The 18,329-nt window shown below is 37.2% G+C and overlaps 1 pseudogene across 1 annotated transcript; it reads left to right on the top strand.

Moving 5' to 3' along the window:
- Window positions 1-591: 591 nt before the first annotated feature.
- Window positions 592-1,110, top strand: LOC308494528 (ferritin heavy chain-like; annotated as a pseudogene). Its single transcript has one exon. The product of its transcript is annotated as a ferritin heavy chain-like (transcript).
- The last annotated feature ends 17,219 nt before the right edge of the window (window positions 1,111-18,329 follow it).

Raw genomic sequence — 18,329 nt, 5'->3', positions numbered from 1 at the left:
CTCTCCAGTAATTTTTGTGTTTTTTACTTTAAAACCATTCCTGACTCTGTGTAACCATCTCTAACTTGTAGTAAATGGCTTGGTTTTACTCATTTCAAGGGATCCTTTTTCATACAGGCTCAATGCTTCCTGGCACAACATGTTGCCATCAATCGGAAAATATTATCTGTTCATGTCTTCCACCCACAAGTTTAATGCCATTTTCATCTTGACTAATAAGCACTTGTCAAGTACTGTGGCCATAACGTCTGCAGTTTGAGGTGCAATAACAAAGCTAGCACAGATTTGTTTTTCCTTCTACAAAATTTCATGGACACAAGATTCATCCTCACCATAGATCTTAGTAATCTCAGCATACATTTTTATTTATTTATTAAGTCACGAATTTTCACCTTTTCAGTCTGCCCAGAGTTGCCAGGGTTTCTTGCTTCAACGGGGCTCAGGCGAAACCCGGTGCTCAGCCCCTATCCAGGCAGGCCGCTCAGATCCAGCCCTCTGCCACCTCTTCACAGAACCATCAGACCGCCTCAAGGTCCCTGCCACCTCTCTAATGCCACGCAGCCACCACCACCTCTCTAGCCACCCACTACTATGACCACGTCCTCCTCGCAGGTGCGCCAGAACTGCCACCAGGACTCGGATGCTGCCATCAACCATCAAATCCATCCACCTGTCCATGTCTTACTACTTGGACCAAAATGATGTGGCTTTGAAGAACTTTATCAAATATTTTCTTCACCAATCTCATGAGGAGCGGGAGCATGCTGAGAAACTGATGAAGCTGCAGAACCAGCCTGGTGGTGGACTCTTCCTTCAGGATATCAAGAAACCTGACAGTGACAAGTGTGAGAATGTGCTGAATGCAATGGAGTGTGCATTGCACTTGGAAAAAAGTGTGAATCAGTCACTACTGGATTTGCACAAACTGGCCCCTGACAAAAATGACACCCATTTGTGTGACTTCATTGAGACTCATTACCGAATGAGCAAGTGAAATCCATCAAAAAATTGGGTGATCGTGTTACCCACTTGTGCAAGGTGGGGGCCCCCAAATCTGTCATGGCAGTGTATCTCTTTGACAAGTACACCCTGCTAGACAATGAGAGTTAAGCCTTTGGCTGGCTACCAATAGCCATGGGGGTGATTTCCCTGGTCACCAAAGCAATACATGCATGTTGGGGTTCCCTTTACCTTTCTATAAGTTGTACCAAATCACCTAGTTACATCCTTTTGTTTGTACCATTCCTTCAAATAAGGTAATTTGACACCCCAGAACTTTCACCTTTTCACTTAAAAGAAGCACTTTACAGCTTCTCTCTGGCATATCCAAATTGCCAGCATTACTATCCTTGAACTTTGGGGCTATCATTATGTAAAATAAAGGTTACATGAACACAAGAACTGCAATACCCTGAGAGTCCATCTGGTAACTGCGACAACTACTGGGTAATGGGTAGGGAGGGTGTACGGTGTGGATATACTGGACAGGGATGATTCACATCCTGGACAGGATGGAGCAGGACGGCATGAGATTTCTTCACACTACTCCGAAAGAGGCACAATTAAAACTTATACATTATTTATTTCTTTAATGTTTAATTTAATATTTTCAGACTGTAGTAGTGGGTAATAGAAACCATGGAAATCAAACTGTGGGTAAGGGTGTATTATTGTATGTACAGGGAAAAAAAACATAGTATGTATAGGGGTTGGTACTATCTTTGGTTTCAGGAGTTTGCTAGAGGTCTTAGAAGGTATACCCTATGGATAAGGGGTGAATATTGTAGTCTTAACAAAAAAGCCAGAGTGTATCTTCTAAAAATCATAAGTCAAATTATGTTCCTCCTCTGCTCAAAACCCACCAATGTCCCTTCATTTTACTCAGAGCAAAAAATAAATCGTTATTAAAAACTGTAAGGCTCTATGACAATGTAACCCATTATCTTTTTTACATTCTTTTAGATTAGTCACCCTTCGTTCTCTTTGCTCTGGCTACCACAGTGGCCTCATTGCGTATCAGGCACACGCTTCCCTTAGAGATATATTCTAGGTATTCTGTATACCTAGAGTTACTTTTCCCAGTGATGTATTTGCCTCATTCTCTGATATTCAATCTTTGCTTAAGTCTCATCTTCTCAGTGTGGCCCACTCTGATCACCCAGTTTCATACTGCAAACTGCCCCTCACGTTGTCCCTCTCAAACTCCCTTCTCCTGCTCAACTTTTGTTTCCATAATACTTATCACCCTCTAATGTGCTATATGATTTATTTACTTATATACTTATGTATTTATACTTATTTGTCTCACCCCCACCCCCAAGCCCCAACTAGAATGCAAATTCTACAAGGGATCATTGCCTGTTTTATTTTTTGATTATCCCCAGAACAGAGAACATTCCCTGGCACATAGAGTGTCCTCAGTAAATATTGGTCAAAACAACAAATTAGACTGACTGATGGATGTAGAACACAAATTGCAATAAATTGAATTGACAGTAGGGAGGAGATATAGAAACTGTGAAAGTAGTCTATTTTTATCTTAAAACTTGCCTATTAATGGGGAGATGCCTAAAGTAATACATAGAATGATGACAGGTCAGTACAAGTTACTTTATTTCCCTTTTTGTTTGTTTGTTTGATTGTTTTTCCTATTCTCACAGAGGGAAGATGCTGAATACTTCAGTAGAGAGGGAGAAATTTTAAATATGAAGAGAAAATGGATTCTTGATGGAGCCATGTCCATGAGATTGAGGGAGAAGATCAGATTCTGAGAAAATGAAAATATTAGCCTTAGTCTAAAGCAGAGGTGTCCAAACTGCGGCCCACGGGCCAACTGCAGCCCGCAATCCATTTTTTATTGGCCCGCAGCAAATTCCAAAAACATATTTAGTTTACTTAAATAAACCAGGTGAGGCAATACGTACTTCACCTCGAGTGAGTGGCCCGGCTGTTTGTGTATTTTACCGCATATGGCCTTTGGTGAAAAACGTTGAAAAAAGTTTGGACACCCTTGTAGATGAAGGGTATTTAATTTGCAGAAATATGGGAAAATGTAAGATTTGGATAAAGCCATCCTTATTGGTGAAAGGCCAATATTTTGAGTGAATTTCCACTATTTTTCATTACTTCTATGTTCTCTATGAAATAAAAGACATTTCCTGCTGAAAGAAAGAATTTAACTATTGAGAGAGTAATAGCTTTGAAAGAATATGGAAGTTTAGAAGACTAGACAGACAACAGAAGACCAAAGCAAAATGCTATAATCAGGAAATATCAGCTATACATTATATTTGTATTAGCACTGTTGGCTATTGACATAAAGAAATCACTTCCCTAAATGAGTAGCTTAGGAATTCATAAGCAGAATCTAATGTATGATAATTTTAGTGCTCATTAAATATTGGGAAGTTTAAATAGAGAGAGACTGTGCCCTTCCAGCTTTAAATGTATGGCTAAAAATGAAAACCTTCCTTCAGGAAATATGAAAAATAGAAAACTTCATTCAAAATAGATTTTAAATGCTTTGTAGTCACAACTGTAAATCAAAGTGAAGTTTTTTGTTTGTTTTTGCTTGTTTGCTTTTTTTCAGTTTCCACAAGTAAAAAGATAAAACTTGATCTTCAATTGTTTGCTCGGGGAGAAACAAGCCACCAGGTCTTCAGGACACTGAAACCACTTATGTGGAGAGGAACTAAGGCCTCCTGCCAACAGCTGGCACCAACTTGCCTGCTATGGAAGTGAGCCACCTTGGAAACAGATGTTCTTGCCCAATTCAGCCGTCAGATGACTGCAACCTCAGCCAACATCCTGCAACCTCATGAGAGTCCCCAAACTGCTCACAAATTCCTGACCCACTGAAAGTATGAAGGGTAATAATACAAAGTCTGAATCTGTCTTTTAAACTGCCTCTTACAATAAAATGAGGCCACCTACTGTGGCTTCACAGTTTCTCACTATTATTTCCCTTCCTTAACAAATCATTCTTATATTCATCCAGAGAAGTAAAGGTCTGATTAGTGTTACTTGTTTTTGTCAATACTGGTGAAAAAACACACTTTTTCTTTTTGTCTTTCATTGCCTAAGAAATTAAAGACCTTCAACACCAGCTTAAGAAAGAGTAAGAAAACATCATTATCAGTCCACCTCATTCACCAGGGTTGCATTCTATCCTTCCTCATGCTTTCTTTTAAACCACTGTTGTTCTTTTGCATTCAAAAGTTGGGCTTGTCTTTTTCAAGCTTATAAATTTTGTATTTAGAAAGCTAAACAAAGTAAACAGAAAGTAGGTGAACTATTTTTTTTTATTAATCTTCCTTTGATCACTTGTAGAATAATTTCTCTGAGATTTATATGAATTTAAGATGGGTTCATATTATATTTGATTTATTACAATTGGCTCCTCCTTTAATGATGTATAAATTAGCTTAAATCAGGAACATTTCTAAAACATGAAAGTAAGGGGTTTAATTTGCAAATAATACACAAAAATGAGATATATATTGAAGAAATAAAAAAAATATAAAATATAAACATCTGTTACAAATGTACTATTTGATTTTATAGTGAATATAGAGCAAAATGTCTGTTTCAATCAGTATTCTAAATATGGATAACCTATAAGACAAACCATTGGTCTTCTGTATATGATTTTTTTTCAATTTAATATTCGAAGAAACTTTTAGTGGATTGGTTCTATGACAATCTTTGAATCTACATTTTATAAAGAGACATCAGTAAGTGAAAAGTCAGCTTCTTATGCACAGAAGATTGTATTTGTACATACTTATAGAATGACATCTGGTCTGCAAATTAAACCACTTTGAGCAGAACCTGGCCCTGTGAATCTCTTTTCACAATTTACTTGCTGCAATCTTTTGCTTAGGAAGAACTATCCAATTGATCACAGTACTTTTATTCCTATATGAAGTCTGCCAATTAAGTTTGTGAACTTATTTCAACAATGTTGCTTAACCTTTTCTGATATCAGAGGGGTTATTCATTATGAATTTGTACCAACTGTACAAACTGTTAACCAAGTTGACTATTTGGAAGTGCTGAAAAGGCTGTGTGAAAAAGTTAGATGACCTGAACTTTTTGCCAACAATTCATGGCTCTTGCATCATGACAATGCACCAGCTCACATGGCACTGTCTGTGAGGGAGCTTTTAGCCAGCAAACAAATAACTGTATTGGAACACCCTCCCTACTCACCTGATCTGGCCCTTAATGACTTCTTTCTTTACCCGAAGATAAAGGAATATTGAAAGGAAGACATTTTGATGACATTAGGACATCAAGGGTAATATGGCAACAGCTCTGATGGCCATTCCAGAAAAAGAGTTCCAAAATTGCTTTGAAGGGTGGACTAGGTGCTGGCATTGGTGCATAGCTTCTCAAGGGCAGTACTTCGAAGGTGACCATAGTGATATTCAGCAATGAGATATGAAGCACTTTTTCTAGGATGACTTCACAAATTTAATTGTCCAACCTCGTATTTCCACAACCATAGAGAACATTCTGAAGTTGTGCTTCAGTGTGTCTCTGAAACATTACTTCTGTGCACCCTAGTTATAGCTGTAATTAAAAAGCCATATTGAAAAGAATTGCAGACTCTTCTTCCTGAATATGAGAAATAACAATACAATTCTATGAAGCAAGTGATGACATGTATTCCCTTTAGATTGGTGGTTACCATGGTCTATAAATATGGAAAAGAAAAAACGTATATATTGGCAAAAATACTATTTTTGATTAGCTAACTTTTATTGTTAAAAATGAGCTATGTATGTGTGTGTGTATATATATATATAATGGAATACTTTTCAACAATGAAAAATAATGAGTATTGAGACATTCAATAACATGGATGAATCTCAAAAGCATTATGCTAAGTTGATGTAGCTAGACACAAAGGGCTACATACTATAAAAATTCACTTGTATGAAATTCTAGAAAGGACAGAACTATAATGATGAAAAGCACATCCGTGGATGCCAAGGGCCAGCATTTAGGAGGTGGGGATTGATCGTGAAAGAGCACAAGGGAAATTTTAGGGGTGATGAAATTATTCTATATATCATTATTGTGGTGGTGATTATGACTCCATGATTGTCAAAATTCTTTGAATTCCATGCCTAAAGTTAGTTACTCTATACCTCAATAAAACTAATTTTTAAAAATGTATCTTTGGCCAATAACTCAGTCTCTATAAAGAAACTGCAAAGAGAAAAACTTAAAATTTAAAATACATATCAACTAACTCCAGTGTATGGAAATTATTTTGGAATCAGACTAAATCAAACTAATAAAAAATAAAAATATATATATACACTTATGAAGAAATTTGAAATGTTATGTTGACTGTATATTTGACAATATAAAGGAATTGTTAATTTTATTTTTAAGGTGCAAAAATAATACTTGGTTACATTACATAAAAAGAGTCCTCATTTTTTAAAGGTACATACTAAACTATGTACAATATTTGGTATTTTCTTCAAAATAATATGGGAAGAAGTAAAATAAGGGGGGGTTTATGAATGAAAGAAGATTAATCATGACCTGAAAATTTTTGAAACTAGTTAATAATAGGGTCCTATTAAATTATTCTGTATCCTTAGGTATATGCTTAACATTTTGTACAATAAAAAATATTTAAATTTAATGCAGAGGGAAAATTTCCCTCCTTTTTCCACATTCCCCCAATCCCCAAAAAGTCAAGTTTTAAAATAAGGATAATGATTGTGTTACATGTACACTTCCCTAAACTGAGTGGAGTCACAATATTTATCTAGATGACTGAGTGATAGTAGAATCATTTTCATTTAAGAATTATGAAACAGAGGTCATACAGAAAATTGTATTATTACCTATTAAATGTTATATACAGTTTTATGATTAATTTCAAAATGAACACCTATGTAGCTACCACCCAGATGAAGAAATACAATAATGCCAGCACCTCACAAGCCCTTCTGTGCCTCTCACCAATCGAAATCCCATCTTTCAATACATATTATCCTTGTTTTTTGGATTTTTTGGGGGGGAGGTTCCTCTTTATTGTTTTACCACCTATCTATATATTCCTAAAGAATATGGTTTTTCTGTTTAGAAATTAAAAGAATATGCTTTTTAAATATATAACTGTTTAAGTATAAACAGTTTTATTTTTAATGTTCCATTTTCTCATTTTGATTGAGCCAATATATAGAGGTGCCTAGAATTCATTTTAAGGTTTAGAAAATAGCATGTAAAACTAACCTATGTTAATGTTAATAAAGACAAAAAAACAAGGTTTATTGATTTCATCTTCAAAACAATTAGACTAGGGATCTTCAATGAAACCATGAAAATTAAATAATACAAATTCACACAATCCAAGTTAAAAATCACTTTTCCAATTAAAAAAAATAACATGAAAAAAAGTAATGACCATCAGGTCCCCCATCTCCAAGAAGGCAACTTTTAAAAGCATCTCAATTTTCCAGTGAAAATGGCAAAGTAGGTAAATACTGTGCTTGTCTCCTCTCATGACCACATGAAAATTACAACTAAACTACAGAACAACCATCATTGAGAAGCACATGAAGTCTAGCTGAATAGAATTCCTATAACAGGATATACAGAAGACGCCACATCGAGATTGGTAGGAGAGGTGGGAACATGGAATAGGCTAATCCCACACCATGTGTAGCAGTTAAAAATTGGGAGGTACAGCTCAGCTGTGGAGGTCCTTCTGAGGAGTAAGGATTTCCAGCCCCATACTGGGCTCCCCAGCCTGGAGAATCAGTGCCAGGAAGAGAAGTCCCCATAACTTATGACTGTGAAAAACAGCAGAGATTGTGGCTGCGACAAAGGGCTGCTGGAGTCCCAGGCATTCCTGTTAAAGGGCCTGCACATGGACTTTCTGTAGACGGACTCACTGGCTCTGATCTCCAACACTGGGGCAGCAGCTCAAAGGGCACCTGGAACACAAAAAAAGGAACTGAATTGTCTGGCTGCAGGGTGAGGGCTGAAGGGGCAGCTTTCTCCCAGACAGAAGTGCTGGGAGAAGCCATTGTTCCTTTGTTGAGACTTCCCCCCTCCCAGCATGCAGATGCAGGTGGCTGCTGTTTCTGAGTCTCCAACAACCGGGCTAACACTGTTCACCCTGCTCCAGTGATTTCCTAAGACTCCACCCAACCCAACGTTTATGCCCACCCAAGCTATTTCCAGTGGCTTTTCCATACAAACGGTCTATCTTGGCTCATACTACAAACTTTCCTAAAATCTCTAAAAGATTCACAAAACCCAAATAATCAGCATTTGACTTCAGTGTGTCCCAAAACCTCTGGCTAAGCAGCCCTAAGTCCAGCATTAGCATCTGACAGCCTTGGTTAGCAGCTTGGCCAATCGAGTCATTCCCAAGTCCATGGTGGGGGCGGCCATCTGTGGATTACTTAGTGGCTTATGCCAGGTGGCCTAAGTCAGGGAACAGGCTGTGACTGAACTTGGCCTGCAGTGGATCTCCTGCTAGGAGACCCCACAGTTGCCATACCTGGTGGACAGCTTTGAACCAATACAGAGCATCACCCAACCACATCCTCAGATGACACACCCAAAGGGCAGAATGGGCAGGCACCAGAGCCCTGATAAAGCAAATGCTGCTCCATAGGTTCACCCACTGCACAACAGTTCCACTACTGTACTAATGGCCAGTCCTCACAAATAATCAGTTTGAGGGTTAATCCCTACCATTGACATGCAAGTATCAACCAAGGCTCAACTACAAGAAGAGAGCACACACAACCCACAAAAGGACACACCTGCAGCACCCAGCTCTGGCGACCAAGGTGATGTGCCACTGGGCCCAACAGGACACCTACTACATAAGGCCACTCTACAAAGACTGGTAAACACAGGAACTCTACCTGATACATAGAAACAAACACAGGAAAACAGGCAAAATGGGAATACAAAGAAACATGTCCCAAATGAAAAAAAAAAAACGAAAAAAAAAAAAACAGAAGAAAGTTCCAGAAAAAGAATAAACGTCCCTAATCTGGTGAAAAAAACAGACATCAAAGCCAAGGAAGCATAGAAACCCTCAAAAAAGATGAACCCAAAGCGGCCCAAACGAAGACAAATCATAGTTAAAATGTCAAAGGTAAAGAGAAAGAGAGAATCTTAAAAGCAGCAAAAGCAAAGTGGTTAGTTATGTACAACAGAGCTCCCATAAGACTCAGATGATTTCTCAACAGAAACTTTGCAGGCCAGAAGGGATTGGCATGAAATATTCAAAGTGATAAGTAATGAAATGAAAGGACCTACAACCAAGAGTACTCAACCCAGAAAAACTACCATTTAGAAACAAAGGACAGACAAAGAGCTTTCCAGACAAGAAAAAGCTAAAAAAACTTCATCACCTTGAAACCAGTATTAAAAGAAATGTTAAAGGGACTTTTCAAAGATGGATAAGAAAGAACAAAAACAAAGACCATAAATATGAACAATAAAATGGTAATAACTACATATTTATTAACAATTACTTTAAATATAAATGGATTAAATGCTCCAATCAAAAGACAAAGGGTGGCTGAATTGATAAGAAAAGAAGACCCTGACATATACTGTCTACAAAAGACTCATTTCAGTTTGAAAGACACACACAGATTAAAAATAATGGGATAAAAAAAGATATTTCATGAAAATGGAAATGAAAAAAAAAAAAAAAAAGAAAGAAAAACTGGTAGCAATACTTATACCAGACAAAATAGACTTTAAAACAAAGACTATGAGAAGAGACAATGCAGGACCCAGTAATCCTAGTATGGGTATATATCCAAAGAAACCCAAAATACTGCTTCAAAGGAATATGTGCATCCATATGTTCATTGCAGCATTATTTACAATGGCCAAGATATGGAGGCAGCCTGGGTTTCCATTAATAGATAAATGAATAAAGAAGAGGTGATATATATATATATATATATATATATATATATATATATATATATGTACACACATACATACAATGGAATGTTACTTGGACAAACAAACAAAAAAGAATGATATTTAGCCATATACAAAACATGGATGGACCTAGAGTGTATTGTGCTGAGTGGAGCAAGTTAGACATTAAAAGAAAAACGCCATATGATTTCACTTGTATGTGGTTTCACTTGTATTCTTTATCTAAAGAATAAAGTAAATGAACAAACAACAGAAACAAACTCATAGACACAGAGAATATTGTGGTTGCCAGATGAGAGGGGGGTTTGGGGAATGGGTGAAAAAGGAGAAGGGATTAAGAAGAACAAATTGGTAGTTACAAAATAGTTATGGAGATGTAAAGTATAGCTTAAGGAATATAGTCAATAATATCGCATTAACAATGTATGGTGTCAGATGGGTAACAGATTTATCAGGGTGGTGACCTTTTAAGTTATGTAAACGTCTAATCACTACCTTGTACACTTGAAACTAATATGTAATAATATTGTATGTCAACTGTAATTGAAAAATAAACAAATTGTTTGAAAAGTAAATAAAATAAGAAGCATTTTAATGGCATCATACAAGAAAAAACAGAAAATAGTAAAAAGCAGATTCATAAGAATAAAATATATTTAAATATGAAGGAATCATTATCAATTGTTTAAATACTCTTTAGAGTCACTATCAGCACTATCATTGTATTGAATGTCAAAGTCTTATGTATATAATATATATACTTATATATAAATATATATTAAATATGTACAATGTATTTATTGATTTGTTTTTATATAGAAGATATATAATATTTTTATTCATTTATTTTTCTTCCTACAACCAAGTTTCATCTGTTAAAATACAAAATTGTTTTTACCCAGAGAAGAATCCAACTTTTTTTTCTTAGATTTCTATAAAAAGTGTTTTGTTGTTTTTTAATTAGTTTTTTTTCGTAAAGGAGACATAACATACTGCCTCACAGAGCATTGTTTCTCCAGAAGTTAGCTGAGTATTCACGAGTAAGAATACAGCAAATAGAAGTGATATATTTTTAAACACATATTTGCATTTGATTTGGTAACATTTAAACAGCCTGAATTTGAGAGATCCAAGATGGCCGAGTAGATAAACACTGTGCTTGCTTCCTTCCCTGAACACATCAAAATTACAACTAAATTCTAGAAAAATCATCCTGGAAAACCATCTGAAGATTAGCTGAACAAAAGTTTTATAACTAAGGACATAAAGAAGAAACCACATTAAGACTGGTAGGAGGGGTGGAGATGTGAAATGGGCTGGTCCCAAACCTCTGTGTGACACTTGAGAACCGGGAGGGATATTTCGGCCACAGAGATCTCCCCCTGAGTAGCAAGAGACCCCAAGCCCACACTGGCCTCCACAACCCAGAGTACTGGTGCTGGGAAGAGGAACCCCCACAACATCTGGCTGTGAAAAACAGTGGGGATTCTGACGATCCACGTGGGACAGAAAACTGTGGGAAACCCAGATGTCCTCTTGAGTAAGTCGCACACAGACTCACTCGCTTGCAGGCACTCTCCTTGGGCTCCAGCAGAGTGATGGTGACTCAGGGAGTGTCAGAGGTATACAGGGGGCAGACTGAATCGTATGGCTTCAGAGAGGCCTGGAGGACAGTCAAAGTTTCCCCTTTGTGGGGTCCTTATCCTATGTAGCCATCAGGCACACACTATCTCCCCTATGTTGAACCCACCCCCACCACAGCAAAAACTGAATCTGATTAGTCTGTGAGCTCTGCAGCTCCACCCTGCTGACTCGCTGAGACCTTGCTCCACCCAACTTCCCCAACCCTGGAGGCACTTTATCTGCAAGCAGTGAGCCTGTCCTGCATTGCACTTTTTTCTTGGAAAACTATCAGAGTCCAGGGGCCCCAAGTGGGTAGCAACTGGCCTTGGTGTGCGCTGAAACTTTTGCTGAGTTGCTCCAGGATCAAAACTGGCACCAAACCATAGTCTACATTAACCTGGTGGCCACAACTCTTCCCACTCTAATAGTACTTTAAAACGCTGGCTCACCCAACTTGCATACCACAAGAGGCTCTATCAGTGGCTGAACATTAAGGAAGCCAGCAGGTGGCAGCAGGCCTGGAGGTGTCCTGGCTTTTTGCAGAGCTCCTCCAGGCTAGCACTAATGACAGCCATCCTCAGGTCGCAGCATGTCCCCTCCCACATCCCTTCAACTTTAGAAAAGGGAGCAAACAACCATGAATCACTTTGTATCTTCTACCAGATAGTCTCTGGCCAGTTACAGGCAGGAGTGATCTGGGCTAGCACTGGAGTTCCTCATAAGAGACCCAGGAACCCAAAAACTTGGAGATTGGCTTCAAACCACAGCAGAGCACCAACCAATTAGCCCCACAGGTGGCACACCGAAAGTGTGGTCTCAATAGGCACCAGAGCCTGCTGGGGTGAATCCAATTGAGTGGGATATGACCCTAAACCAGCAACCTTTAAGCTGTGGGCGAGGCCAAACTCCACAGCACATCAGCTTGAGGGCCAATGCCACCCACTGGCATGCCAATAGAAATCAAGGCTCCACTATAACAGGAGGGCACACACAACCCACACAAGGGACACACCTGGAGCACACAGAGCAGGTAACCAGGGAGACTGTGCCAGGGCCCCACAGGGTATCTCCTACATAAGACCAAGACTAGAGGACATAAAAGATCTATGTAATACATAGAAACAAACAGAAACAGTCAGCCAAAATGAGGAAACAAAGAAATATGTCTGAAATGAAAAACACAGGAGAAAACTCCAGTTAAAGAACTAAATGATACGGAGGCAAGCAACCTACCAGAGACAGAGTTCAAAACAATGGTTATAAGGATGCTCAAGAAACTTAGTGAGAATTTCAACAGAGAGAGAGAGAGAGAGAGAGAGAGAGAGAGAGAGAGAGAGAGAGAGAGAGAGAGAGAATAAAAAAGGACATGGAAACTATAAAATAGAACCAGTCAGAAGTGAAGAATGCAATAACTGAAATGAACAATGCACTAGAAGGAATCATCAGCAGCCTAGATGAAGCAGAGGATCAAATCAACAATTTACAAAACAATGTAGCAGAAAACATCCAATTGCAAAAGCAAAAAGAAAAAAATAATCCAAAAAGTTGAAGATAGTTTAAGAGACCTCTGGGACAACATCAAGTGTAACAACTTTCACATTCATAGGAGTACCAAAAGAAGAAGAAAAAGCAAGTGATTGAGAACCTATTTGAAGAAATGATGACTGAAAACTTTCCTAACCTGGTGAAGGAAATAGACATACGTGTCCACGAAGCACAGAGAGTCCCAAACAAGATAAACCCAAATAGGCTCACATCAAGAGAGATTATAATTAAAACAACAAAGTTTAAAGAAAAAGAGAGAATCCTAAAAGAAGTAAGAGAAAGACAACTAGTAATTTATAAGGGAGCCCCTACAAGATTGTCAGCTGATTTCTCAACAGAAACTTTGCAGGGCAGAAGGAATTGGTACAAAATATTCAACGTGATGAAAAGCAAGGACGTACCACCAAGAATGCACTACCCAACAAAGCTATTATTTAAAATCAAAGAACAGTTAAAGAGATTCCAGATAAGAAAATGCTAAAGAAGTTCATCACCACCAAGCCAGTATTAAAAGGAATCTTAGAGAGACTTCTTTAACACGGAGGAAAAAACCCACAATTATGAATATTAAAATGGCAATAGCTACATATCTATCAACAATTGTTTTCAATGTAAATGGATTAAATGTTCCTATCAAAACATATAGGGCTGAATGGATAGAAAAACAAAATTCATACATATGCTGCTTACAAGAGACTAACTTCAGATTGTAAGACACGCTCAGAAGGAAAGCAAGGGAATGGAAAAAGTTACTTCATGAAAATAGAAACAAACAACAACAACAAAAGCTGTTGTTGTTGTAGCAATATTTATACCAGACAAAATAGATTTCAAAACAAGGCTATAACAAAAGACAAAGAAGGGCCCAGTAATTCCACTCCTGGGTATTTTTCTGAAGAAACCCAAACAATACTTCAAGGGGATGTGTGCATCCATATGCTCATTGAAGGATTGTCTACAATGGTGAACTAGTGGAGGCAGCCTGGCATTGATGGATGAAGGGATAAAGAGGAGGTGGTACATACATACAATAGAATATTGCTGGGCCTTGGATGGGAATGGGTTCTTGCCATCTGCGTCAGCATAGAAAGGACGTGGAAGGTACTGTGCTAAGTGGAGTGTCAGACAGAAAGACAGATAAAATGTTTTTTTTTTTTTCCTTATATGTGGAATCTAAAGAACAAAACAAACCAGAAACAAATTCACAGATATAGAAAGTATTTTGATGGTTGCCAGCTGGAAGGGGGCATGGGGTGGGTAAAAAAGGGGAAGGGATTAATAGGTACACATTGGTAGCTACAAAATAATCACGAGGATGTAAAGTAAACCATAGGGGATATAATCAATGATACAGTACTAACCATGGTGGTTACTGGACTAGTTAGGGGTAAAATTAAACTAGCATACATTACACAAATGTTTAACCACTATGCTATACCTGAAATTAATATAAAATAATATTGAATTTCAACTGTAACTGGAAAATTAAAAATGGGGGAATGGTGAAGGGGAATAAGAGGTCCAAATTCCAGCTATAAAACAACTAAATCATGGGGATATAATGTACAGCATAGGAAATATAGTCAATAATGTTGTAATAGCACAGTACGGTATCAAATGGTTGCTGGACTTACCATGGTGATCACTTCTTTAGGTATGTAAATGTTGATAACAATGGTGTACCCCTGAAACTAATATAATATTGTACGTTAGCTATATTTTTTCATAAAAATCTTCACAAAAATAAAAAAATAATAATAAAAAAATAAACAGACTGAATTTTACTTTCAAAAATAAATCTTTTTAAAAAAATAAATGTAAGCAGAAGGTAAGCTTCAATGATCATGGTAAAGAAAATAATGACTTTTAAGCACATGTAACTAATTTGTGTTCTTGTTCATTTTAATTAGTTTTGGGTGCTTTTTGACAAAGCTTGAGAGCAAGTGACAGAACTTTTTATTTTTTTAATGTTTTTTCAAGAACTTTCACAGCCTTCAAAGTAGCATCCTCAGAAACTTGTTTGATTATTTTCTTATTCTTTAATTGTCACTTGTTATTCAAGTTTTATTCTCTGAAATGCAATGCCTGCCCTATGTTTTTAAATTCATAAATAAATTAGGCATGGTCCTTGACCTCAAATAGTATAGACCAAGTCATCAACCATTATAAGGAGGTCAATTTCAAATTTTAATAAGTTTTAGAGGCCTATTTGGTTATGCAGTAAAAACAAGATTCCAAGTACATAAAGACATTGAATATCTAATTACAACATTGTTAGTTATAGTTATTGAATTATTATTAAATGCCAAGCACTACGCTAAGTGCTTTGTGTATATCTTATGTTGATTTCAAATCCTGGCTTTTACATTTACTGGCCATGTAACAAATTATCTCTCTGAATTTTAGTTTCCTTGTATATACAATTCCTATAATAACTCCCTCCTGTGGTTTTTGATGGTTTTTTTGTGAGGATTAAATGATACAGTACCTGCAGGGCTAATGTTCAATTGGTTTACACACACACCAAAAAGAGTAACAGCTGGTGAATAGCTGCTTCTAGGCCCCTTGATCATTCCACAAATGTACCCTTGCAACTCTACCCTCTACCTCTCCACAATTCAGCATCAAATAAACTGATGTCTGCCAAGGCAGACAGTGTCTAGGACCTTGCAACAGCACCATAGCCAGCCTCAATCTTAATCAATTTTTGCCAGTCTCCTACTGGTAAATATTTTGAATGTCGCACTGCATATACCTAAATGTAAAGAACCCAATGCAGAACCAGAAACATAGTGGATACTTAATAAATCTTGGTTACTATTACATGATTATGATGTATTAGTCTCTATCTTTTACAGATGAAGAAACTAAATCTCAGAAAGATTAATCAGGTTTTCCAAACTGACATAACTTATGAGTGGCAGAGCTAAGATTTGAACCCAGGACTGTCTGATATGAAAAGCTGTTTTTCCCACCATACCACAATGTTCTTTGACTTTATAAAAATAAGAAGAAGGGCCAGCCCGCTGGCTCAGGTGGTTTGGGTGCCATGCTCCTAATGCCGAGGTCGCTGGTTCATTCCCACATGGGCCAGTGAGCTGCGCCCTCTACAGCTAAGATTGTGAACAACGGCTCACCCTGGAGCTGGGCTGCCATGAGCTGCCAGAGGTCAGTGTGAGCTACCACGGGTTGCTGTGGGCTGCCATAGGTTGCAGTGCTGATGTGGGCTACTGTGTGCTGTTAGGAGCAGCGTGAGTGGCTGGCAGCCATTGTGAGTGGCTGGCAACCGGCAAGAGCTACCGTGAGCTGCTGTGAGTGGCCGACAGATGACTGGTGACCTACTACCTCAGCTGGGGGAAGCACAAGGCTCATAATACCAGCATGGGCTAGGGAGCTGTGAGCTGTTTCCTACACAACTGGACTGAGAAACAACAGTTTGAACCGGAGTGGTGGTAGTGGGGGGAGGGGCGGGAGGCAGAAGAAGGGGAAAAAATAAAAATAAAAAATAAGAACTTTACATAGAAAAAAAGAAGACAAACCATGCTATCTGAAATTTCCCAATGATCTCCCATTTTTATTGTTACTGTGTGTTTGTCAATTAAAACAATCAAATAAGCTGTATGTAATATGCAACATATTGAAAGATATCTATAGAGAGCAATTAGCACTAGGTCTTCAATAGAGAAATGTTGCCATATATTTGTCACAGGTTATTTTTTTTTATCTGCACTGGTTGTCTTCATATTTGGAAGTGGCAATAAAATTGAGGTAGGTGTGAAAATTATTCAGAAATAAACAAATGTCACTAGTGACTTTAATGTGTCCATGAAAAAGTTTTATATGGCCCTTCATTCTGTTGTTCCATTCTAATGGAAAATACATATTTGAAATAGGGAAAAATGTTAAACATTTGGATAAATGTTTCATTCTAAAGGGCTGACATTACAAGATTGCTTGTGCTTTGTTTATACAATGTCTATGGAGAAATCATTACATTTTGTATGGCTTACATGCATTAAAATGTGAAATAATTTTAACATTTCTCCCTAATTAATTGCTAAAATTTATATTTTCTACTCACTTTGCTTTTTTCCTCACCAATTATTTTTACTAACTCTTCTTCACTTCCTTTGCACTCAACCACACAAATGCACTAGATGATCTAAATAAGAGATCCAGAAGTAGATGAATCCATCATTGCAAATCCTCTGAAATAAGTCTTATTGTTGTTGTTATTGTTGTTGTTATTATTATTATTATCCATTTTTTAAAAATATAATTCATTTATAAAATTCACCCTTGTAATGTGGACAAGTCACTTTTAGCTTTTAGTATATTCACAAATGTGGGCAACCGTCACCACTAATTTGATTGGCCTATTCTGGACATTTAATATAAAGAGAAACATACAATGTATGGCTTTTGTAATTGACTTAGTTCACTTAGCGTAATGTTTTCAAGATTCATTCATGTTGCAGCATGTATTATTACTACATTCCTTTTTATGGCTGAATAATATTTTATTATATAGATACACCACATTTTGCTTATCCATTCATCAGTTGATAGATATTTAGTTGTTTCTACTTTAGACTGTTGGAATAATGCTGTTATGAATATTTATGTACAATTTTTTTTGTGTGGACTAAGTTTTTATTTCTTTTGAATACTTGACTAGAAGTTGAATTACTTGGTCATATTAAAATTCAATGTTTAACATTTTCAGAAATTGGCAAACTGTTTTCTAAAGTGGCTGCCACATTTTACAATCACACCAGTGATGTATGAGGGTTCCTATTTCCGCATATCCTCACCAACACTTATTATCTGTCATTTTATTATAGGCTTCCTATTGATTGTAAAGTGATATCTCAATGTGGTTTTGATTTGCATTTCCCTAAGACTAATAATGTTATGCACATTTCAGTGTGCTTATTCTTTTAATTCTTTGGACATGATTCTCTGTAGTATTTTGAACATATTTATAACAGCAGGTTTTAAGTCTTGTCTAATAAGTCTAGAATATAGACTTCCTAAAGGACAGTTCCTGCTTGTAGAATGTCTTTCCTAGAACAATTTCTATAAAGTCTGTAATACCTATCATGCATGACCACTAAAGTTTATTCAGTTAACTTAATGTTCTGCTAATGACTGGGCAGAGATTTGCTGAAATGCCATGGACTGATATATCTCCCACCTTTTGTCAAGGG

Source organism: Rhinolophus hipposideros (assembly GCF_964194185.1).
Source record: "Rhinolophus hipposideros genome assembly, chromosome: X".
Classification (NCBI taxonomy): Eukaryota; Metazoa; Chordata; class Mammalia; order Chiroptera; family Rhinolophidae; genus Rhinolophus; species Rhinolophus hipposideros.
This window is presented reverse-complemented; position numbering and strand designations above follow the sequence as displayed.